Source organism: Dama dama, chromosome 23, assembly GCF_033118175.1.
Source record: "Dama dama isolate Ldn47 chromosome 23, ASM3311817v1, whole genome shotgun sequence".
Classification (NCBI taxonomy): Eukaryota; Metazoa; Chordata; class Mammalia; order Artiodactyla; family Cervidae; genus Dama; species Dama dama.
In genome coordinates this window covers 26,922,150-26,948,266 of record NC_083703.1, presented here as the reverse complement: position 1 = coordinate 26,948,266, position 26,117 = coordinate 26,922,150, and positions in this window count along the sequence as shown.

Genomic DNA, 26,117 nt, shown 5'->3' with positions numbered 1-26,117 from the left:
TGCTGGGTAGCCTAGTACCTTAGATATGAGATGATGCAAGGTTAGTAGTGGAAATTGAAAGGAAGGAGAACATTTAGGAAATATTCAAAAGAGAAGAATCAATTCAAAAAGGAGGAAAAGGGTGTTAGGTTAAGATATAAAGTCATGGATGGAAGTAGGCATCTCTTATCTTCACGTTTGGATCTCAAGGTCAAGTTTCTTAGAGAATGTCTCACTAGTCTGCTTGGGCTTCCATAACAGAAAACCAAATAATTCCATGGCAGACCAGTGGTCAAGACTCTCTGCTCCCACTGCAGGGGCCATGGGTTCAATCCCTGGTCAGGGAAGACAGATCCTGCAAGCCAAACTGCATGGACAAACGAACAGAAAGAAAACCAGACTGGTTGGCTTAAGCAACAGACACTTATTTTCTCACAGTTCTGAAATCCAAAAATTCATAATCAAGGTGGCAACCCAGGTGGTTTATGGTGAAGCCTTTGTCCCTGGTTGACGGGAGGCTGCCTTCTCACTGAGTCCTCACACGGTCCTTCAGTTGTGCATGTTCAAAGAGAGATCTTTTCCTCTTCTTACAAGGTCACCAGGCCTGTTGGATTAGGGTCACACACTATGATCTCATTTAACTGTAATTATCTCTCTACGGGCTCTGTCTTCAAATACAGTCCCATGGGGGCAGGGGGTTTAGAGCTTCGTCATGTGAACCTGGGGCATGGGGTTGGGAGGGGACCCGCTTCAGTCCAAAACAGTGGTGTTATGTGCTACTGTGAGATAAAGGAACTATGACGTTTGAGCTAATGGAGAGGAAAATAATTTTTGCTTTAGACATGATGGTTGGTAAATCTATAGTGCCATTCAGTAAAACAGTCTGCAGTGATAAAAATGTTCTCTATCAGCATTGTCCATTATGGTAGCCACTAGTCACATGTGACAACCGAGCATTTAAAGTGGCTAGTGAGATCAGGGAATTGGAATTTTATGTATATATTCTAAGTTTAACTATATTGGACAGTACAAGTTATAGGAATGCTATGCAGAAGCAGAATAAAGAGGTTTTATCAGTAATTAGATAGTTAAGGCTTCTCCTAGCCTTAAAGTCTTGTACTATAGCTGTTCACTTCAAACTGCCTCTTGTCAGCCATGGAAAATCTGAAGCTCTGAAAAGATATAAGACTGTTTCAGGTTAATGCAGCTAGTTAGTTACAGATCCTCAATCAGGGCTTAAATATTTATATGGCAACAGTTATGCAATTAGAAAGGTTAGCAGACGGCTGTAGATACACAACTGTTTGTCAAAGACTGAGATCAATGCTTTGGTGTCATCCCATGGATGTGACATGAAAGCAGATATAAGCTCGAAAGGAAAGAGTATGGGACTCCGTGCCAAGCCTTGATAATACTCATACCTAAATGGAAGGAAAAGAAAAATGACAAAAGGAAACAGATTTTTATCTGCCAAATTTATACCAACAATAGCCCCAGATCACCACCAGCTAACATACTCCAAGTTTATCTCATAGAGGTGATCACAGTTTTAGAGCGAGAGCTCTTGCACCCGCATCTCCACTACACATTAGCTGGCTGTCCACAGCAAGCCTCTCAACCTCTGGTGTGCCTTCTTTTCCTCCTTTGCATGGGATTAATGGGGGCTTCCCTGGTGGCTCAGCGGTAAAGAATCCATCTACAATACAGTAGCCACAGGAGATGCAGGTTTGATCCCTGGGTCTGAAAGATCCCCTGGAGGAGGGCATGGCAACCCACTCCAGTATTCTTTCCTGGAGAATCCCATGGACAGAGGAGCCTGGCAAGATACAGTCCACAGGATCACAAAGAGTCAGACATGACTGAAGCAACTTAGCACACACGCACATACGGGAATAATGCTAAGACTTCCTTCTGAAGGCTATTGAGAAGGTTAAGCAAGATGGCTTGTAACGTACCTGCAAAGCCTTGGCACATAGTACATATTCTTTTGCTGTTGATGGGGTGTTTTGTTTTGTTTTGTTTTGTCTGCTTTACCTATTTTTTAATTATCTTTTTTATACTAATTTGTTGGTTATATGTGTTACAAATACCTTTGCCCACTCCATCCATAGCTTGCTTTTTCACTCTTTTTTTTATTTTGGTCTTTGGGTATGTGGCACAGATGTGGGACCTTAGTTCCCTGACCAGGGATCAAACCCACACTAAAGGCAGTGAAAGCACAGAGTCCTACCCACTAGACCTCCAGGGAGTTCCCCATGTTCTTTATACATTAGATAAAAAAATGAAACTTGTTTTGTCCCCAACCTTGTTCCTCTTCCTGCATCCCTGATCTGGGCTAAAATAGCCTGGCTCTTTATCTAGTTTGTCTTTCAGGAAACCTGAGTCATCTTTGACTCCTTCTTCTTTGCCATTCCACACATTCAGTAACTCAGCAAGTGCTACTGATTCTTGCTTCATAGGCTCTCAAAGAAGCCTCCTCTGTGTGCCCACCTCTCCTGCTCTCACTCACACCTGCATGCCCTGTCAAAAGCATTTCTTCTCTGATGTGTTTACCGTACCCATCCGTTCTCTACACCAGGGTGGGATCTGTAAACCCTCCGTCATTTTGCTCCCTCCCCTAATAGTTCCTTTTTGCAGACAGGGTTGAGATTCCTCAGCTCAGCATTCAAGGCCCTTCACAGCTTGCCCCTAACCTACCTCTGTTTTCATATTTCACCTTTTACTTTGAACCGAGAATACATTAAATAAGAATCAGTGCATTTTAAAAATTCAAATGAATATTTGTCTTGTGACTCTGTGTGGCCCTGGGAGGAGAAAGCAGGTTTGGGTTTGTCGTGTTTTTTTTTTTTTTAATTTGACTTCTGGGAAAAATGCAAAAGTCCCTATTAAACCTTGCAAAGAGATTCCTTACCAGTACTTCCTATAATTAGAGGGATTGTGTGTCCTCATTTGCCCAGGATAATCTTGTTTATAACTGTTGATTCTGTATAGTCTTTAGGAGCAACCTCCTTCCATTACACCCACAAAAGCGTTCTTTGTTTAGTCCCTAAGTCATGTTTGACTCTTTGCAACCCCATGGACTGTAGCCTGTCAGGGTCCTCTGTCCACAGGATTTCCCTGGAAAGAATATTGGTGTGGGTTGCTGTTTCCTCCTCCAGGGAACTTCCTGACCCAGGGAGCAAACCCACATCTCTTGTGTCTCCTGAATTGGCAGGGGGATTCTTTACCACTGAGCCACCTGGGAAGTCCCCGGTGTGTCCTAGTTTGGACAATAGGTTATGTGGTCACCTAGAACCTACCTTGCCAGAAGAAGTCAGTCTGAAGAAATGAAGGACAACCATGAAATGATTGTCCCCACACACGCATCTTCTTTGGCCTTTGGCTTTGGAGTCTCTCTTCACTTTGGTCAGCACCTCCGATTTCCTCTGGAACCACCTCAGGGCTGCTCAGTCCTTTGCTGAAGCATCTCTTCCCAGGTATTGCTTCATACATCCCAAACCTCTTTATTAAAGATCACCTTGTGGCTCCATTCTCTGAACCTACTAGATGAGAAAACTAATAACTAAAAGGTGGCTAAATGTGCCACTTTCCCAGAGAGCATTTATGAATTTTGAAAGGACCTTAAGAGCCCTGACCAAAGGAATGACTAATGGAGGAATTTTAGAACTGTGTAGGTGTCAGCAGTGTCATTAAAGCGATGCATCAGAGGCTACGGATGGCATGAGGGACCAGAAGGACCAGGGATGACGTGAGCCATTGCTCACGCCCCTGACTGACAGAATGAGGAGAAAGAGATGGGCAGGGGATGGATGGGGGGTGCGTGGGGAGCACATAGTAATGAGTGATCCTGGAAATGAAGAGAAACGTGACAATTAAAGAAGGAAACGACTCAGGGAAATCACTGCTGGGGACTCCCTAAGCATGTATTTGGAAATTAAACATGAGAAAAAAAATCGTCAGAAGTAGAGGATACACAAGCTATTACAAAGAACCAGCGGTGTTCCAGCCAAACCAAGTCAGGCAGCCACGGGGCAGGATGCATAGGATGATCCTGTTTTCTGCCGCTTCTCCTGTGTGAGGAACACTTTACAAAGTTAAGACAAGAGAAAGGCATTTCGGAGTCTAGGCTGAGAAGAATAACCCTAAATGGGGCAATGAAATTGTGTCTAGAAAGGAATTATGTAGAATGGGAGCCCTTCCATCAAAAGGGCTCCGGTGTCAAACAGGGTTGTATTTTCAGCAATTTGTTTCCTTCCTTCCTCACCACTTTCCTCCTTTCCCATGTTCTTCTGAGTCTCCTCCCCCACCTCCTTCACTTCCTTCCTTCACTGTCTTCCTAGCTTAGATGTGGACCTTTGACTGAGGTGCCTGACTCTGCCAATCAACATGGGACTCACCAGACTCAAGGCAGTGACCTTTAGCAAGGTCAAACTGTCTCAGGACAAGGGAGAGAGATGATGGAGGAAACTGTTACAAGCAGAAGCTCAGTACCAAATATGGCCATATTCCTCTTTTAATAGAAAAGTTTGATTATTATATCTTTTCAGGGTCATATAGAAATTGGTCAAAACCTGATTCATCATCTGTGTAGAAGGCCCTGGGAGGTTGGGCTTTGTCAGCCTGGAAAGACTATTCTCAAAATATTGAAATGCTAATTCACACATGACTGATAATTCTGTGGAATAAAAACTCAATCTCATTTGTAATCAAGAGAGAAAAAAGCCAATAAAAATACATGCCTTTCATAAAAAAAAAAAATTGTATTAGTGAAAACTTAAAATCAAAAAGAAAAAAATACCAAGATTTGTGATGATGGAGTGAAATAGATAATCATATACTATTTGTGGAATTATAAATTGGTATAACCATTTTTGGGAGACCGGACAATGTGTATCCAAAGCCCACAGAGGTTTACATAAAGAAATCACAAATATGCCAAAATAATTTTTTTCATTTATTTTTATTAGTTGGAGGCTAATTACTTTACAATATTGTAGTGGTTTTTGTCATACATTGACCTGAATCAGCCATGGATTTATATGTATTCCCCATCCTGATCCCCCCTCCCACCTCCCTGTCCACCCGATTCCTCTGGGTCTTCCCAGTGCACCAGGTCTGAGCACTTGTCTCATGCATCCAGCCTGGGCTGGTGATGATGAATCAGGTTTGACCAAAATAATTTTATACAAAGGTATTTATTCAGTGTTTTTTAATAGTGAAAAAATAGAAAAAATATGCAACATTAAAAATTTATTTATCTAGGATTTTATTTATTTATTATAGAAGTATATTTGGCATATAACATTGTATAAATTTAAAGTGTAAACATGTTCATTTGACCCATTTCTATATTGCAATATGACTGCCACTGTAGCAATAATTAAGTCAAAACCACTGTGAGATCCCTCTCACTTGTTAGAATGACCAGCATCAAGAAGACAGACGATAACAAGTGTTGACAAGCATGTAGAGAAAAGGGGGCCCTTGTTTTCTGTTGGTGGATATGTCAATTGCCTTCAGCCACTATGGAAAACACTATGGAGGTGCCTCAAAGAATTAAAATTAGATTTGACATATGATCTAGCAATTCCACTGTTGGTTATATACCTAAAGGGTTTTTTTAAATAAATTATGGGGCCAATTAAAAATCATAAGAAATATATACATGAAGAATGCTCACGTTCTAACTTAAATTTATAAAGCACTTTATAGAACAATATTACGTGTGATTCCAACTCTTGTCGTATTATATATGCACATTAAAAAGTTGTTGTTTAGTCGCTAAGTCATGTCTGATTCTTTTGTGACCCCATGGACTATAGCCCACCAGGCTCCTCTGTCCATGGGATTCTGCAGGCAAGAATACTGGAGTGGGTAGCCATTTCCTTCTCCAGGGGATCTTTCCGACACAGGGATCAAGCTTACATCTCTTGCACTGGCAGGTGACTTCTTTATCACTAAGCCACGTGAGAAGCCCATATTCAAAAGTAAGATGGTTTATATATATGTAGATTTCTAGTTAATGTTATTTCAAAGAGTGAACTCACTCACTTTGGCCAGGGTTACTGCACAGGTCCTGATGTGCCAGCAAGTCTCTTGGCCCAGAACTCCTGGCCCTTGTGCTGCTTTATCTGACTGGCTGCCTAGAATGCTTTCCCCACCCGTTCTGTCTTCCTCTCCCTCTAACCATTCTTCAGAAGACAGTTAAAAGATGACTTCTTTCCTAGAAGCCTTGCCTGATACCTGGCCCTGGTCTGGTTCCTCTGTTGTGTGCAGTCTTCATATCTTCTTCCTTCAGAGATACTCCCAATTTGTAACAATTCACATATCTGTTAGTATAACCATCTTGTCACCATCATTCGCACTTGAAGGTAAGCTGTACCAGCACCAAGACAACATTTCTTTTTATTCACTATCTTATCCCATACCTAACCAGTGCCTGGCCCATATTTTGTGTTCAATAAATACCTAATGAATAAATGGATGAATACCCGAATATTCATATTTCAATGAATGAATGAATAAGCATCAAGGTCCATCCTAACTTGATCTCCTAGAAATCTTCCAGATTAAATGATGCTCAAAATTGGTAAGAAACCCACAGGATTCTCCAAGTTTGTTGTGATCTCAAGTCAAATAGCCTTCGTCACTCAAGAGCATAGGTACCAAATCCTCGACATACATTTATTCATCTATTACACAGGATAGAGGTTAAGATCACAGGTTCTAGGCTCAGTGGCCTCATCAAATACTTGCTGTATGAACCCCGAAAAGTTATTGAGCAGTTCTATGCCTTAGCCAATTCATCATATAACAGGAAATTTAATAGTACATATCTCAAGAAGTTGTTGGAAGAAATCAGTTAATAGAAATAACTCATAGAAACTGGCACATGGCCACAGTGTATGGGATCAATAAATGTTAAGTATTGTTAGCATTACTATTAATTTTTGTATCCCAAAACCTTTGCACTATGAGCTATGGAGGATGCAATGATAAATTAGGCAAGAATTGCCCTACAAGAGCTAGCAGTTAAGCAGACAAGATGAAGAATATAATCTTGGAATGCGCAGATGAAAGAGGAGAGCTCAGAGAATTCAGAGGAGGGAGCAAGGTGCATCTAAGGTAGATTCTTTTCTGGGCATCAGATCAAAGACAAACTCTGATGTTGTTTAAACAGCAAGATCTATCTTGTTTACATTTTAATGAATTCAGATAGATACTCTTAACCAAATTAGACAAACTCTGCTCCAACCTGGTTAGCTGCTCTCGCTTATTGGGGATGTAGTCCCAGCAAGGGGCAGCCACAGCTTCGTGCATGTTTTGAAAGGATTCACACAAAGACATCTCCATGCCTATTCTACTGAAGCCAAGCTGGCCAGTGCACATCAACACCAGACTCAGAACGCTCCCAGCTGGCCAATCATGGTGCACTTAGCTACAGACGATTCTCTTCTTATTTTTGCAAAAAGTTTGAAGAATCCCATGAACAGAGGAGCCTGGCGGGCTACAGTCCATAGATTCGAAAAGAGTCGAACATGACTGAAGCGACTTAGCCTACACGTACACTTGGGTAAGGAACCTTCCCTGTAACCTTGTTATTCTGCTGTTGAGCCTGGTGAAGATGAGAAACCACTCTTCTTCTTGCTTAGCTATGGCAGTTCTCTGCCAAGATAAGATTATACCAGAGAAGAGGATTATTACTTAATAAAACAGCTTGCCCAAGTCACTATTAATCATGACAGTTATTTTATGAACTTCTTAGAGAAGTATCACCTCCTACAGCCCAGTAGGCGTTTCTAGTATACATTTTCCCTTTCTGCATAACAATCAACAATCAATAAAGGGCATTTCTGTGCAATATTGCTTGCAGGCAGATAGCCCCACCAAAACTCCCCACTATCCCCATCACCTTCACCACTCCTCCTCACACATCCTTCCTTCCTTCAAGAAAGGCCTATTTATCAACCCTCCCATAAAGAATCAACCTGCAGTGAAGGAGATCTGGGTTTGATCCCTGGATTGGAAAGATCCCCTGGAGAAGGGAAAGGCTACCCACTCCAGTATTCTGGCCTGGAGAATTCCATGGCATGTATGAGAGCTTCCCTGATAGCTCAGTTGGTAAAGGATCCACCTGCAATTCTGGAGACCCAGGTTCAATTCCTGGATAGGGAATATCCCCTGGAGAAGGAATAGGCTACCCACTCCAGTTTTCTTTGTGGCTCAGCTGGTAAAGAATCCACCTGCCAGGTGAGAGACCTAGGTTTGAGCCCTGGGTTGGGAAGATCCCCTGGAGAAGGGAAAGGCCACCCACCCCAGTAATCTGGCCTACAGAATTCCATGGACTATATAGTCCTTGGGGTCGCAAAGAGTCGGACACAACTGAGTGACTTTCACTTTCCATAAATGTACTACACTTGGTTTTTGGAATGAAATGACAGAGTAACACAGCTGGTAGACAGAAAACAAGGTCAGTCAAATCCAAACACAAAACAGTTTGGACTTTAAAGAGACCTAATTCATGTCATCTCAAAGTAGTTCAAAACCATTAAGTGACCACATGAGTTTTGTGGTTACAAACTCAAACTGGATTTATTCAACAAATATTTGACCACTTTCTCTGAGTTATACCCTGTGTTAGTTGCTGCTGATTTAATAGGGAGGAGTCTGGCCAAGGGAGTTTACTTTATATCCCCAAACTTGATGGTATTGTGGGGAGTGTCCTTTACTCCCAACTTCCAGAAGATGTGCTGATGGCAGTGACAGGAGCTGAATTTGCTTGTGTTCAACTCTCATTTTCCAAGCACCTATATGGTACAAAATATTTTTTCAGTATGGCAGCATTACATTCAGGTCATATAATACATTGGCCCTCTCCTCACAGATACTACAGACTACTTAGGAAAGACCAATATTTGGACAGGTCAAAATACATGACCCACAGCTTGAGGCCTTGAGCACCAGGTTAAAATGAACCAAAACTATTGGGATAAAATCCACTGATGGATGCTCTTTGAGCTACTCCTTCAACTTCCTCTTGGCAAGAGTTTTATTTCCCATCTGAAACTGCTCTTTCCCGAGAAGGTCCAGATTAAGACTGCATAGAAGAGGGGCCTATGTAGAAAAAACAGCCTCCACAGGAAGCATGACAAGTGACATGTGTTTGTCAGAAAACCCAACTCAAACTGTACAGGAAATGAAGAAATAAATTGCATGCTGTTGAAAAGTACAAAGATAGAGTGAAATTCAGATGCTATTTGATCAGGTTTCTGGCACAGCCTTGGTAGTGGTCTCCACTCTATCTTCCTCTGTATGTTATCTTCAATCTTAGGCTAGACTCCTTTAAGACAGGATGGATCAATGGATACATCAGTCCCAGGCCTCCCGTTTCCACATGGCACCACTTTGGAGGAAAAGGGAGCTTTTATTTCTCCAACCACCAAAGTCTTCCTCTCTACTGGGTCCATCTTAGTTCTTATACCCCTTGGAACTAATCACTAAGAACAGAGCAGTGTCAGGAGCTGACTGGCATAGGTTTAGAAATAAGAAGGTAATCTCTAGGCAACCATGGCAACAGGGATGAGAATATGCCTTGACTGGTTCAGGTTAGTCAGGATCTCCCTGCTTTGGTTGAGGATTGGGGTGGTCAAGAGTCAGTCCTACCCACCTATCCCCTAACGATGTGTTAGGAAGCAGGAAGGCGGGCATTTTGCCAGAAAGGAAAGCAGCAGCTCATACAACAGGTAGACCCTCCAAAACTGGAAAGATTCAGACTCATTCACTAAAAGAAGGCAGTAATATGGTAAGTGATATCTGGGGAAATGCTTCAGTCCCTGTAAAGCATTTAGTAAGAATGAGCCACTAAACAAGAAGAGTGTAATCACGGGGCTGCTCTGTACCCACAGTAACTCTGCAGACTGCCTGAGCTCAGGATGACTTTACTGCTGTTGCTCTGGGTTATTATGGGACCAGCTGAGCTATAGAAGCCTGGAGGGTACTTTAGGGCCTCCTTCATCTCAGCGACGTTTATTACCTACATCATAACATAGCCCCCTCAACATCAAAAGGAAAAAAAAAAACTGGAGGAAGATCAGTAGCAGTGGAACCAACATACCTCCTTCTGGCCCCTTCTCAACACAAATTTAAACACCTTACCAGGCATGGGAGCAGGGTCCTTCATGGTTCAGAATCTCATGTGGCTCTCTTCTCTGAAAGGAGCAAGTCAGTTTCAGTTGCCACCTGCATGGGGGAGATACCACAGTGGCCACACGACATGGATTAAAAACCTTGGTTTGGGGGTCTTCGAAGCTGGAGTCAGGGCCTGGCCACAGTGTGATGTCTCTTGTGTGACCTCAGTCCTCTTATCTTTCTGGGTCTCAGCTCCTCCTGTAAAATTTAACTAACATTGCCCTATCACGTTTTAAGAGCGTAGGTTTTTATGATAAACTTCTCTGGTAGAAGAGTCTCCATTCTAGTTCAAGATTGAAAAAGGTGTTCTATCGTAGTTCTAGTGCCCCGATATATAGAGATCCGAATAGGGATTTTGTGGGGACCTCCCGCAAGATCAACACTCCTGAGAGGAGACAAGAAGTAGGATTGGGAGATGGACAGACTGAACTGTGATGCAGTCTTTTTTTAGTTTTTTCTTTTTTTTTTGGCTGCACCGCAGGCATATAGGATCTTAGTTCCTCAACCAGGGATTGAACTTGGGCCTTTTCCAGTTAAAGCACTGAGTCCTAATCCCTGGACCACCAGGGAAGGCCCTGCTTCACAGAGCTGATACAGGCCTCACTGTCAGCAAGCAGGGAACAGTGGCCCTGGACGGACCTTCAGGGCCCATGCTGAGGTAGGGAGGGTCTGGGTTTTAGCAACAAGGCACCAGGTGTAGCTCCCCTCAGAAAGAGGGTCTGACCTAGGTAAGGCACTTCTCTCAAGCTGTTGGCAGCTGCCTGATAAGGACACAGCACTGAACTTCCAAACAGCCAACACCCCTGGAAACCAGGGACAGAATGCCTCCATCCTGAAGCGGGATTCAGGGGTCTGAGCGGCAGCAGCGGTACCCACTGCGTGTCCTGTACCCACATCCTCTAAGTATGGGGACCAGGGCGAGGGCGCTGTCTCTTCCCTCCCCAGTCTCTGGCCCTATAGGATGGCCCGGGGCACCCTACTTTCCCTCTAGTGATTTCCTGAAGGGAAAACTAATGCTGGAGTCCCCCCTTGCCTAGCTTTCTTGGATGGTATCACTGAGCATAACTCAATTATGCAAACAGCCCTCAGAGGAAATCAGGCTCCTTAGTAGTACAGAGGATATTACTCTAACCCTGTGAGCACTGCCTTTTAAAGGGCATTTTAATTTATCCCCCCAGGAAAAAAAAAAGAATTTGACGTGTTCAGTGTTACCTTTGAGATAAGTTCTACCCTTGTATATTCTTGTGACAGTCCCCTTGTGTGATATTATTAACATTTCCTTAATTTATACCTAGGGGAACCAGAGGCCCACAGCCATTTTCTAGAGGGACCCTATGTCTGAGGAACTCTCACTTGCCTTTGGCTGAAAGTAAAAGAAGAAAAACTTTCCTTACAAATTGAAGCAATGTAGCTAATTTTAACATTCATTTTTTCCCCTTTACTCCACTGTTTTTCTCTCATTTAACTGTTTTAGAGTATACTTTTCTTCTATTTCTGTCCTTTGGTTTTGAGTGAAAGGCACATCTTAAAAATATCTAATCAATAAAGAAGATGCAATTCCATTATGCATCACTTCCTTTAATAGGTCCTATTTTAAATCTGGACTTCCTGGAACTAAGATAGCCAGTGGTTTATCAGAAATAATTAGACAATTTGAACAAAGTATATTTGCAGGTCCACAACTGCCTCTTGGGATGTAAATTTATACAAAGCCATCAAAAGAATGCTGGTAAAATCACTCCACTTGAAATGACGTTCTCACTTAAATAGAATTATCCTATCAAGATTGTTCAGGGGAAAGGATGTAGAGATAGAACCCCAAAATGGTCTAGAATCAATCAGAAGTTTAAGTGAATTCAGCTTTCCAAATGTAACTCCAGTGTATGAGAAGACATATTCTTGGCTGAGGAAATTCTCACTGTTATAAATCAATTGCACTTTTGTTTAAAAATAAGAAATTTATCTATTTATTTGGCTGTGTAGGGTCTTAGCTGCAGCACATGGAATCTTCATTAATCTTAGTTGTGTCACTCGAGATCTTTTGTTGCAGAGCACAGACTGTCTAGTTGTGGCACACTGGCCTACGTGCTCAGCCTGTGGGATCTTAGTTCCCCAACCAGAGTTTGAACGCACATTCCCTGCGTGGTCACCACTTGACCACCAGAGAAGTTCCTAATTGCTCTTTTTTTTTTTTAACTGAAAGTCTACATTATGCTCCACACTATTGGTCAGAGAAGAGTGTATCAAGAAGTGTTTTTAAAAATGTCCTGCCCTCAAGAAATTATAATCTCACTGGGACGAATAGACCAGCATATGAGATCGATAAAGCACAATGGAATCTAAAATACCCTGAGTTGAGTGGTAGTTCAGGGAGGGGAGAACCCAGTCACCGCAGGCTGGTGTAGCTATGAAAGCTTTCACAAAGGGGTTAGGAGTGAAGCGTTTGAAAGCCCCAGTCAAACTACAAAAAATACTTTCTGGGAGGGGCAGTGTTTTAAGTGTTCATTACTTTTTAATGTCTTATCCGTAAATTATTGATTAGACCACTGAACACTGGGTTGTATTAATACTTGAGAGGACTAGCGGACAGTGAGTCAGGTGAGCTTGGAGGGAGGAAGGGCCTAGAGAAGGTTTGCAAGCTGGAGGCGCCACCTGAGGAAGGTCAGAGTGCATGAGAGTCCCTAGGGGATCAGCATGAGGGTGTTGACTCTTGAGCCCCGTGGACAGAAAGCCTCAAAGAACGGAAGACGAGGCAACCGAAGAGAAGTTCTCCCAAAGAGGTCTGCCTGCAACATGATTTAGGGCCAAATTTGCTGCCCCTTCACTGAATAGAAAGGGCATTGAGGAGTTTTATAGCTTCTCTTGTTATTTCAAAAATCCCTGGTCCTGGCGTAGACTGAAGGTGGAACTTCACAGCCCCACCCTTCTTTGCCAATTCTCAATCTTTCCAAGTTCTGGAGAGCATCACAAGCAGACCTGAGTCACAGCAGCATGACTCAGTACTTCCAAGGAGAAACCGAGAAGAGTGGGTAGTCTCAATCAATAAGAGTAATTATGAACTGAGCAGGTATCCTGCCTGGCACTGCTGTACACAGTCACTAGTCAGTACTTCAGTTAATCTTCAAAAATCATACTTTGAGACTATGGTTGTCCCATTGTACAGATGAAGACAGTAACCCTCCTGGAGGTTACATAACCTGCCTTAAAGGAGGCATTAGAAATGCGCTCCCTAATCCATTCATGGAATGAATAATTGATTGAACAATCAATCAAGAATGCTCCATAACCCCAGAGGTGGAGGACGCTGCCCAAGAGGCTCACTGCATTCTCATTTCACTGAGAATGACGAGGGAGTCAGCATGGGTGATGGCTGGCAGAATGATACTGGAAAGTCATGAGGACTCACACCAGCCAGAGCTTAGAAATCCAACAAACGGCTGTAGACCCTACAAACTGCTTTCCGACTCCATCAGGAGGCTTGCACACCAGAGCCTGCAGTACTATGCCTGCAGACATCTCCAACTTGCCCATGGACACCCAAGTGCTCCAGACACCTCAACCCCTACCATAGGTCTGGCTCCCCACAGGTCCCGATGATGAACACAAGCCTCCGTAGGTGACAAAAAAGAATGCTCCATGAGAACAGAAATTACCAAAATTACGAAGACTTCTAAAGTGCTTCAGTATGGACAAAGTACTTATATAGATAGATGACCTCTCCTGGTTCTCACCACAGTTCTCCAGGTAAGACGTTTTGCTTTCTCCTTCAGCAGATAAGAAAATAGACAACCAGAAAGGGTACATGACTTGCCTGTGACTTCTCAGCTGGTCAGAATCGCTTGAAACAAGATTCCAACCCAGATGTTTGGGCACCAAAGCTATTTTTGTTCCCACCAAGGGCTCCAAGACTAAAAGAAGGAAGACCATCTGCTGGGGGAAAAGCTGCCCTCACCTGGATGAACACAGTTACAACTAACAGAAGTTCAGCTTTCCCATGACTATTATTTTTGTGATTTCCTCTATCCCCATTATCTTGCGTACAAAGCTGCCTTTTTTCAAAAGATTTTTGTGTGTATCTGTGTGTGTGTGTCTCTGTGTGTGTGTAAGCAGAGAAGGTAACAGTACGTAATGATTGCAGCCTACCCTGAAACTAGTCTGGGGCAGAAGAAAGGCTTAATCATAGTGATCTCAAGAATCCAGAGAGGAGAAGCCAGCAGAATCCTTGGTGGGGAGAGGGCATTTAAAAAAGAGAAAATGGAGCAGTGAAGAGTAAGAACAGATCTGAAAGGTGACATTAGGGCTTCACTGGTGATAGACCTGCCCAGTCCCTGCCACTGGGGATGTAACCATGGCATCGAGGTCCCTGGGAACAGGCCTCTTCAGCCAAGCTTCCTGCCCATCATCCCCCAGGATCCAACCCACAAAGCCAACCCCTCTCTTGGAAAGACTGCATGGAAACCATTAAGATAATGCAGTTCCTTCCTTGCTGACTTTGCCACTGGGAGCACCAGGCAGATCCCTTGAGCCAGACTATCTTTGAATGGAAGAAGTAGAGGAGTTGCTACCATGGCAACACAGTTCCCCTGCCCATTTACACCATCCCTGAGCTGGGGGAGATCCCTGGAGGAAGGGGTTTCCCCACCTACTTCACCAAGGCAGGGAGATCGCCAAGGACACACAGATGGAGAGGAGCCTTAGGGAATGCTCCCTCCAGCCTGAACTGGATGCTGGTTAGTTGCCATGGCAACTGGATTCCTTGCCCACCAAACCATGAAGGAGGGAGAGCAGCAAAGCCAGAGGGCTGCAGAGGAGCCTGCTCTTTCCAGTGTGGCTCTGGGCTCCTCTCAGCTGTGTGGGTAGCGTCTGTCTTAGATCAGAGGCATCCTTGGGAGCCCAGCCCTTTCCAGAGCATCTGTAAGGATGAACTGGGTACCGGCTCTTTTCCATGACAGGATAGTACTGATGAAGTAGAAGGGCCAAAAGGAACAGCTAAAGAGATGGTTGCTCTCCATCTCAGCAGTGACTTTGTTATTGAGAAGCATCTGAATTGCAGTTTGAATTGAATTTCCTTATTTTGGTCTCAGTGCTTGAGTTTCCTTGGGTACACCCATCAACTAATTATAACCTAATATTCAAATAGGTGGGGTTTGCTTCTTGGGAACTTGGAGTTGTTGAATAGAGCAGATCCTGGAAAAGACCCTGATGCTGGGAAAGGTTGAGAGCAGGAGGAGAAGGGACAACAGAGGATGAGATGGTTGGATGGCATCACTGACTCAATGGACATGGGTTTGAGCAAATTCCAGGAGATAGTGAAGGACAGGGAAGCCTGGTGTACTGCAAGGAGGTCACAAGGAGTCAGACGCTACTTAGCAACTGAACAACAAAAACAGATTCTAGTAAGCTCACATATTAAAATTCAATTTACACATGTGTGTGTGATGTACATGATTTAAAATTCACCAGAACTATGAAAGAAATGAAAAATGAATAGAAATAACAAAACTGTTTTAGGAACCAAAAGGCATGAGTTCAAGAGTCAAAATGTTATTGATAACAAGAAGTATGTGACCCAATTAAATCATGACCTTTGTTGAAGTCAGAGAGCTGAGGGTCTTCATGCCTATTTATTATCATAACTACTAGTCAAATCCAGAGACTAAAGAGTGAAAGGTGAATAAATCACACTGGTATATAATTGATTGGCCTTTTTTAAGATAGCTGTATTGAGGTATAATTGACATACAGTAAATGGAGCACATTTAAAGTATCATTTGATAAGTTCTGACATGTGCATACCGTCTTGAAACCATCAGTGCAATCAAGTCAATATGTTCAAGTCTCCTCATACCTCTTTGTAATTTCTTCTTCCTATCTTTTCCTGTCCCCCCACCCCATTCCACACCTAAGCAATCCCTGATTTAGCATTTGTCAGTATAGATTCATTTGGATTTTCTGAAGGTTTATGTAAATGGAATCAGACAGCATGTACTTTTTTCAGTCCAACTTACTTTTGTTCAGTATATTGATACTGACATTCATCCATGTTGTTTTGTGTACCAATACTTCATTCCATTTTAATGCTGAGTGTATTCTGTTGTGTGGATATACAGAAATTTGTTTATCCACACATCTGTTGGTGGACATTTACGTTGTTCCCTAGTGGCTCAGACAGTAAAGAATCTGCCTGCAGTATGGGAGACTCAGGTTCAAACCCCACCCCCCAGGTTGGAATGATCCCACAGAAAAGGAATGGCTACCCACTCCAGTGTTCTTATCTGGAGAGTTCCATGAATAGAGGAGCCTGGCAGGCTACAGTCCATGGGGTTGTAAAGAGTTGGACACAACTGAGCAACTAACACTTTCACACTTTTTTCAATGTCTAGTTTGAGATTCTTACTCATAAAGCTGCCAAACATTTGTGTACAAGTATTTCTGTGAACATATATTTCCTTGCTTTGGGGGGAGGAGGTAACCCTATGGTACATGTGAGTTTGACTTTTTCAGAAAATGCTTCCCCAAATGATTATATCATCAAGAGTATATGTGAGTCCCTAACAATGAAAAATCAGAAAGAGCAATTAAGGAATCAATCTCATTCACCATTGCAACAAAAAGAATCAAATATCTAGGAATAAACTTACCTAAAGAGACTAAAGAACTGTACACAGACGATTATAAGACAGTAATGAAAGAAATCAAAGGTAACATAAACAGATGGAGAGATAGTCCATGTTCCTGTGTAGGAAGAATCAATACCATGAAAATGACTATACTACTAAATGCAATCTACAGATTTAATGTGATCCCTATCAAATTACCAATGGCATTTTTCACAGAACTAGAACAAAAAAAGTTCACAATTCATATAGAAACACAAAAGACCCTGAATAGTCAAAGCAGTCTTGAGAAAGAAAAGTGGAGCTAGAGGAATCAAGCTTCCTGACTTCAGATTATACTACAAATCTACAGTCATTAAGACGGTAGGATTCTGGCACAAAAACAGAAATATAGACCAATGGGACAAGATATAAAGCCCCAAAATAAACCCATGCACCTATGAGTACCTTATTTTGACAAGGGAGACAAGAATATACAATGGGGCAAAGACAGCCTCTTCAATATATGGTGCTGGGAAAACTGGACAGCTACATGGAAAAGAATGAAATTAGAACACTTCCTAACACCATACACAAAGATAAGTCAAAATGGGTTAAAGACCTAAATGCAAGACCAGAAACTATAAAATTCTTAGAGGAAAACAAAGGCAGAACACTCAATGACATAAATCAAAGTGAGATCCTCTATGATCCACCTCCTAGAGTAATGGAAATAAAAACAAAAGTAAACAAGTAGGACCTGATTAAACTTAAAAGTTTTTGCACAGCAAAGGAAACTATAAGCAAGGTGAAAAGACAACCTTTAGAATGGGAGAAAATAATAGCAAATGAAACAACTGACCAAGGATTAATTTCCAAAATATACAAGCAGCTCATACAACTCAATACCAGAAAAACAAACAACCCAATCAAAAAGTGGGAAAAAGACCTAAGCAGACATTTCTCCAAAGAAGACATACAGATGGCTAACAAACACATGGAAAGATGCTCAATATCGCTCATTATTAGAGAAATGCAAATCAAAACTACAATGAGATATCACCTCACACCAGTCAGAATGGCCCTAATCAAAAGGTCTACAAACAATAAATGCTGGAAAGGGTGTAGAGAAAAAGAAACACTCTTGCACTGTTTGTGGGAATGTAAATTAATATAGTCACTATGGAAGACAGTATGGAGATTCCTTAAAAAACTAGGAATAAAACCACCATATGACCCAGCAATCCCACTCCTAGGCATGTACCCTGAGGAAACCAAAAGTGAAAGAGAGACATGTGTCCCATTGTTCACTGCAGCACTATTTACAATAGCTAGAACAGTGGAAGCAACCTAAATGTCCATCAACAGATGAATGGATAAAGAAGTTGTGGTATATATACACAATGGAATATTATTCAGCCATAAAAAGGAACGCATTTGATTCAGTTCTAATGAGGTGGATGAACCTAGAACCTATTATACAAAGTGAAGTCAGTCAGAAAGCGAAAGATAAATACTGTATTCTAATGCATATATATGGAATCTAGAAAAATGGTACTGAAGAATTTATTTACAGGGCAACAGTGGAGAAACAGACATAGAGAATAGACTTGTGGACATGGGAAGAGGGGAGGGGAGGGTGAGATGTATGGAAAATGTAACATGAAAACTTACATTACCATATGTAAGAGAGATAGCCAATGGGAATTTGCTGTATGGCTCAGGAAACTCAAACAGGGGCTCTGTATCAACCTAGAGGGGTGGGATGCAGAGGGATGTGGGAGGGAGTTATATGTATACCTATGGCTTATTCATGTTGAACTTTGATAGAAAACAGCAAAATTCTGTAAAGCAATTATCCTTCAATAAAAAATAAATTAATTTTAAAAAAAGAGTATATGTGAGCTCCATTTTTTCCACATCCTTCCCAACACTTGGTATGGTCAGTCTTTTTAGATTTTAGCCATTCTAATAGGTGTGTACTGGTATCTTGCTGGGTGATTGATTTTTATTGCATTTCCTCTCATTGGATCATTTTCATTGCCTTCTGGGTTCAGAAAACCAACATCACATGAAATACAATGGGGGTGGATGGTAAATCAAACCAATTAACAGGCCACATGCCTAAATTTGCATTAATGAGAAGAAATTACACTTATTTCACCATAATTTTACTGTCAAATAATAGCGGATTCTGTGCAATGAACTTAGTACAAGATGTTGGGGGCAGATGACATTTTATGCTTGTCAGTGATCACAGTGACAGCTACTATTTATCAGGTTCCTATTATGTATCAGACCCTAAGCTAAGGGCTGACATAAATTCTTTTATCTCCCCAACAGCACAGTGAAGTAGGCATTATTGTGCCCATTTAGCCGTTGATGGTTTCCATTTCATCTCAACATACATATAGAGTACCCACTCCTAAATGGGCAAATCAAGTTTTATATTACTATCTGCTGCTATAAAGAGGAACCTAAAGACAAATGATATATATAAATACAAATCTTATTTTAACATCCTTACAAATCTGCTAGGAAAATGAATATAATTCAGGTTCATGGCTGATCATTTAATGTATGTAAATACCAAAGTAAAAGTACTCAACCTTACTAGTTTAAAAATATGCAAATTAAGGGACTTCCCTGGATGTTCAGTGATTAGGGCTCTGAGCTTTCACAGCAGAAGGCACAGGTTTGATCCTGGTCAGGTAACCAAGATCCCACATGCTCTGTGGCCAAAAATTAAATAAATTAATAATATAAATTTTGAAAAAAATAAAATGACAGGGGATAATATTTTTTAAATGCAAGTTAAAGTCAGGCACTATCAGTTATATGTCCGCTATATCTCAATAAAGCCAAGTTTAAAATTCTGTTAATTTCAAAAACAGACCATGTCTTATTATCTATATCACTTTATGTATTTGCAGAGGTATGTTTACACACACACACACACATACACACACACAAACTAACAATGCTGATGAAGTTGTGATGGCCCTGGACCTTTCATGCATAGCCAGTGGGATTTTTAAATTGCAACTCTGTTCTCAAAGGAAACTGGGTAGGATTATACTGGATTGACCAAAAAGTTCGTTCTGTGTTTTGGTACCATCTTATGGAAAACCTAAGTGAACTTTTTGGCCCACCTAGTATATATATCCAAAAGCGCTCCTACCACTTGACCTGGGAATTATCCTTCTAAAAATCTACCCCAAGGAATGAGGTTCATTACCTAAGATTTACCTAAAGGCTATTTATCATTGATTTGTCATAGTAAAAATGATAAAACCACTAAATTGTTGACAGTAGGAGAGAAGTTAAATAAATAAAGTCATATATGGTAGACTATTGCACATCTATTAAAAATTACATCACTGAAGCATATTTAAAGACAGCAGCCTCTGCCACCTTGTAATGCCAAGTGAAAAGAAGCAGGATACAAAATTATATGTAGAATATGGTTCCAATCTTGTAATAGAAATCACATATATACATACAGTGAAACTTCATCAAGTATTTATATTTTTGGTTTTCAGAAAATAAGCTATAGATGGAAAAATACCAAAATGTAATAACAGTGATATTTTCTGGAATTTTAATTTTATTCTTTATGTTTTCCCTGTGTTTTCTACAGTCAGAATGAGTACTTTTACAACCAGAAAAAAGATAATAATATTTAGTTTTTTTTTTTTTTTTTTTTAGAAAGCAAAATGATAAATCAGCCAGGCTATGACAGTTCGTTGCCCAACTTCCTCCCTCGCCTCTTCCATATAAAACAGGGTTGACAAGGCTTGGGAGAGCCACCCAGATTGGAAGTGGCAGCACTGTTGTGTGAAATGCAACGACTTTTCTACTCGTCCTCTAGAATCTGTAAAAGGAAGACTGACCCCTGGTGACTTGTATGGAAGCACTAAGACCTAATAAAAGCGTCTTGAATAAGGTCATTACCCCCACAAAGGAGGAGGAAGGCTGTGTTATAGCCTGATGTGCCTATTTCTAGCACTCGCCTTTGTGTGACAACAGCGCGACTGGATTATCAGCAGTAGAATCCTAGGAAAAGGCCCGACCAATAAGGAGTCAAAGTCATGTGAAAGGGTCAGAGGAAAAAAGACCAAGGACACAGGGTGGAAGGGACTTCAAAGACATATTCTACTGCAGACAGAAAATAGACACCCATATATCAGCTGCATTCCCGACCGTCATGGGGAGTCACTCATATCCGGTGACATTGCTTTCTGTCCTTGATTATCTCAAATACAAGAAAATATTATCAATCAGCCTTTCTGAAAAATACCAACTAATGAGCCACATTTCCTTTTCCTTCATTTGTCTGTGTTAGCAGTGTCGATGCAGACCTTCCTGAAATAGAAGCCAGCACATTTCTTAAAACATTTTTTTGATGAGTGGCACTCCCAACTTTCCCTTTCCTATTATTTCTCGTGCTTCTCACAAGAAAAAGAATTCAAAAAATTTTTCCGATTGATTATGCTTTGGTTACTGGAAAGTTTTTTAAAGCTATCTTTCCCAATTTGTTATTTCCATAACAAACTAAAAAGAACTCTATTGCAGATATTAATAAGAACTAAGAACATGGATAAAAATATGTTCAATCCATTTCAATAAGCTAATCACAGGCATAAAGAAACATTCAGAGAAGTTATTCATTGTCATGAGAAGATCAGAAAAACTGTCACTTTCAGATGCAGTATTTATGAAATACTCCCATGCATTGAATCAGCCCTCCAGCATTTGCATTGGCCAGATTCAGTTTAGTCAAGGCAACATTTTCGGAGCAGCACAAACAATGCCTTTCAGAGACAGAGACATGGTCGGCTGTAGGAGCCAGTCTTGTGTGACACGCCAGCACAGGCTTGCTGATGAAAAGCCTGTGAAAGGACATCATGGAAAATTCCTAGGTCCTGAAATCCTAGCACGGGGGAAAGGGAAGTTGCAGAGGCTACAGTGTGGGTGCACAAGAAAGGCACAGCACAGAAATATAGCACAGAAAGACTTTCAGGTCCCATGTCCCCAAAATGAGGCCTGGAGAATGTTAATTTGCAGAGCTGCAGGATTGATCCCTTTCACTGTAGGAGCCTCTTAAAAGGTAGATAAACTTTCAGGGTCCCTTTTGGGGAGACTCTTGCCCTGGGCAGGCTACTGATCATCGTCACCTGAGCACAGTCACACACAGAAGGACAACACGAGGAAGCCTAGCTCTGTGCCTTTGGAAAGAAAAGCATCACACTCAAGAGAGTCTGGAGGGCTTTTATTAAGCAACATATTCACAGGTATCAATACAAATATAGAAGCCAAACTTCATTTAAGTTCTGTAACTGTAGGAAAGCCTATACATGACTTCCAGATCCTTACAAATCCATTTATTTCAGAAAAGACTCTAAAGCTATTCCAGTTCTTGGAAGAGGTCTGAAAAACCCTTAATTAAAATTTGAGATTTAGATGATGAAGGGATACAGAATAAAGGGAGACTCAGTGATCTTTGAGGTTGATCAGATATGGTCACATCAGATTTAGGAATTTTCTTTTGAAAGTGTTAGGAACCTATTGGCAGAGAGGTCTGAAGACAGTGAGGCCGTCCATAGCAGGCAAGGGCTGGAATGGCCACAGGCAGCAGGTGAGTCCACTTCATCCACAGATCTGCAAAGGCTCAGATCTGCTCAGAATCAGCCTTGGGATTGAGGTCCCTGGCTTCTCCGGGTCAGCCTACTCTTCTGAGTACCATTGAATCGCCTTTCTGTAAACAGAATCTGCCTCATGCCAGGGTCTCTCAAAGATAAGGTTGTTCAGGAGATAGCCTTCTGAAGATGCCTGGGATTAGAGAGTTTGGTCAATGTGTCTCAACCTTTAAATTCATATTTGGGTGCATATTAAGTTTGTCAAAAAGGTGGAGATCAGAAATTGAGGAACAAAATGAGTGATCTTCAATGCTCGTAGAAAGAAACGGGAAAAAATGAAGGATATGGCAGAAGAAAGCATCTGAAATGATAGATAAGATAGGTTGAGCTAGAATAATAGGGTTTAAATTGAAAGCAAGCAGTTAGAAATAGAGGGTTGATTTCCTAGTCCTTTCTACTCATATACGATATAGAGTAATCAAGAATGCATGATGTTCTGTGTCACAGTTATCATAGAGAACCAACCCCCCTACACACTGTACACCTTAAATCTGAATAAAGAAAAGAACTCATGCTTCTGTGCACAGGTGGGGAGTAAAATATCAGTGACAGGCAGAACAGGTGTATCTGCCAGTCCCAGAGGGGCACCATTACCATGGCCCAGGATTCAAGGTGGTTGATACACACTACAGGGATGTAATTGCAATGGACCAACATTTAGTGAGCACCTACTAAGCCCAAGGACTGGAGACTATGGAAACACAAAGACAAGTAAAAAGATTTTTCCCTTTTCAAGTTCACAGCCATCTTTTGGGTACCAGATGAGAACAGGAGTAAGAAAGATATAAGTGAATTCAGTCTTTAGAGTTGTAATAAACCACCATCAAAGAAGCCAAACCTTTTGTTCAGAAAAACAGCAATCTGTTCAAACATAAGCCAAAGGCAGTAGGTCTCAGGCTTGGCCAGTCTGCCAAAGAGACATCACTTGTGATTTTAGGGGTTCCCAGTCTAAAATGGCAAACCACAATCCCCCCCCCCACCTCTTTTTGAGCCCCCGGGAAATTAAAAATCCAGCATTTTACATCTTTGAAGGTTTTTAGTATTTGGAGCAAGGTATAATGTCTGAGTACAGGCTCTGGGATAAAGAGCCTCTGGATTCAAAATATGGCTCCACCTCCATCTACTGTGAAGAAGTGAAGTTGCTCAGTCATGTGAGACTCTTTGCAATCTGATGGACTGCAACCTACCAGGATCCTCCTAGAATTTTCCAGGCAGGAGTACTGGAGTAGGTTGCCATTTCCTTCTCCAGTGGATCTTCTCAACCCAGGGATCAAACCTGCAGGCAGATACTATACCCTCTGAGCCACCAGGGAAGCCCTGTGTCAACTACTGTGTCTTTGAGTAAATATCTTCCCCTCTCGGTGCCTCAGTTAGTTTATCTGTAAAATGGACACCTTCATCACGATATTGTTGAGAGAATTAAGTGACCCAACATCTGTAAAGCGTTTAGAAGCATTTCTGGGACACAGAAAGCACTGAGTAAACATTAACCACTTTTATTGTCGAGGCCCTTGACTGGGAAGTTCTCACTAATCCTTATTAACCAACATCCCAACCAGAGCAGGAAGAGCCGTAGGCTTGGGAGGCTGGGGGTGAGGAGAAGTGAGGTGAGGGGCGAGAAGAGTAGCAGAAAACAGATGGCTGGCTGGTTTTCTGTGCGGCCGGGTATCTCCCACTGTGGCAGTTCCGGGCTGGGACTAGGAAGGCAAGAGAGTTGCTGGGGCGTAAAACGAAAGGAGGCATTTGCGCTCAGTCTCAAGCAACGAAGGGCTGCCTGGTGCCTCGCTTGCCTCACCACAGCTCCAGCCCTGCCACACGTGCCTGCTGGTTTCCTCCTAAGGCTGGTTCCTTGGTTCCTGGTTTACTGTCATCGTTTTTGCAGAAACAGGAAAGGACATGGCCAAATAGGTGAGAGAAATAAAAAAGTTAGTCAGCTAATTAGTCACCGAACATCTGTAAAGCCACCAGGAGTGAGCGATCCCAAGTGCGATGCCCTAGCCGTGGCTGGCCCCCAGGAGCGGCCCAGTCAACAGTGCAAGGGGTGGTGTCAGGACCCCCAGCCCCACCCGCCCCACTCCCCGCTTAGAGAGCAGACCCTGTAAAGGGGGGTCTGTGACTATGGTTTGCCGGGACGGCTGGATCGGCAGCAGGGAGAGAGAATGAGGTGGCTCCCAGAGTTCCTGAGTGTCTTGGAATGACTCAAGCTGACCTCATTTAATCCTACAGAAGCATTTTCCCCATGTTTATGCCTAGCATAGCTACAACCATAACGTCAAGTTCATAACCAGGAATCCATCCATTCTGTCAGAGTCTGCTGTGTCCTGAAAGGGCCCCTTGCTGGGGCGCTCTCTAAGATGTCTAGGCGCCCCCTAGTGGTAAAGGTTTGTGCCGTGAGCTGCAGAGAGCCCTCGCGACCTGGAAAGCGAGGGCCTGAAAGGTGATGGGAAGACCGTAGAAAAAAGTGCCTTCTCCTTTCCCCAGTGCCAATGGGCACACCAAACTGGCTAGACCAAAGGCCACGTGCCTCACCTCTGCCAGACAATATGGGGAAAGGATGGGATGCTTGCCAGGCAGAGGCCACACTGAATTTTCAAGAAAAGTCACTATCCGTTGTCTGGAGTAGGGTAACAGGCACAACTTGTATGGACGCTGAGCATTGGGTGCCTTGCTTGTTTCCGGAGGAAACACACTGGAACCTCTCCGAAAATGGAATGAGGTTTCCTTCCCATCTGGTCCACAGGCTGGTAAGGGGACTGGAGATCAAGCTGCAGAGCCGGCTCAGACCCTAGGGCTGACCCTGTGGATTGACACGCTGGCCCTCGGTTTCCCAGCCGAGACTGAGTCAGAGTTGTTACTCATTATTTACAGTTAACATATAATGATCACTTGAAGAAATATAGTTGTTAGGATACATGGGCTCAGGTGCCAGACAGCCCAGAATCAAATCCCATCTTCATCCATTACCAGCACTGGGACCTTTGGAAAATGACTTCACCTTCCTGTGCTTTTGTGTTCTAATTTGTAAATCAGGGATAATATATAGTAACTACCAAATAGTGTGACCCAGAGGACTGAATGAGTTAACATGTATAAAGCCCTTAGAATAGAACCGGACACATCATAAGTGCTGGATGTTATTGTTGTTCTTGCTGTTGTAATTGTGTGCTAGGCACATAAATTATTGTGATTATTTGTCTGCTGTCTTTTACAATAGTTTATAAAAACCTTGATGTGGACCAGTAGTTTTTCATTCCTTTTTGGACTACAGTGGCCCTAAGGATAGATAATGTGGCCCATTTAGAGGGTCATAGTGGGGTCTAAAAGCATGTGTAGTGCTTGTCACATAGTAGGTGCTCAACCAAAGTCAGCAGTAACAGTAACCATCACTAGGAAACAAAGAGAGATGAAAATTCAAGACGGGTAGCAGCCTAGGCACGGGTACTAACTAGATATGAGAATTGCAGCCTTTCCAGGCAAATTGCTTAAACCCTCTGGGTCCAGTTCCTCATACCAAGAAGTTTACAGTTGGCTGTTCTTTGAGGTAACTGTCAACTCTAACATTCTATTGTGTTCAGAGAATAGCAACTGGCCGGGTAAGATGGAATTCTCATCAGCAGCTTAGCAAACACAGTAGTCTGGTGACTGATGAAAAGAA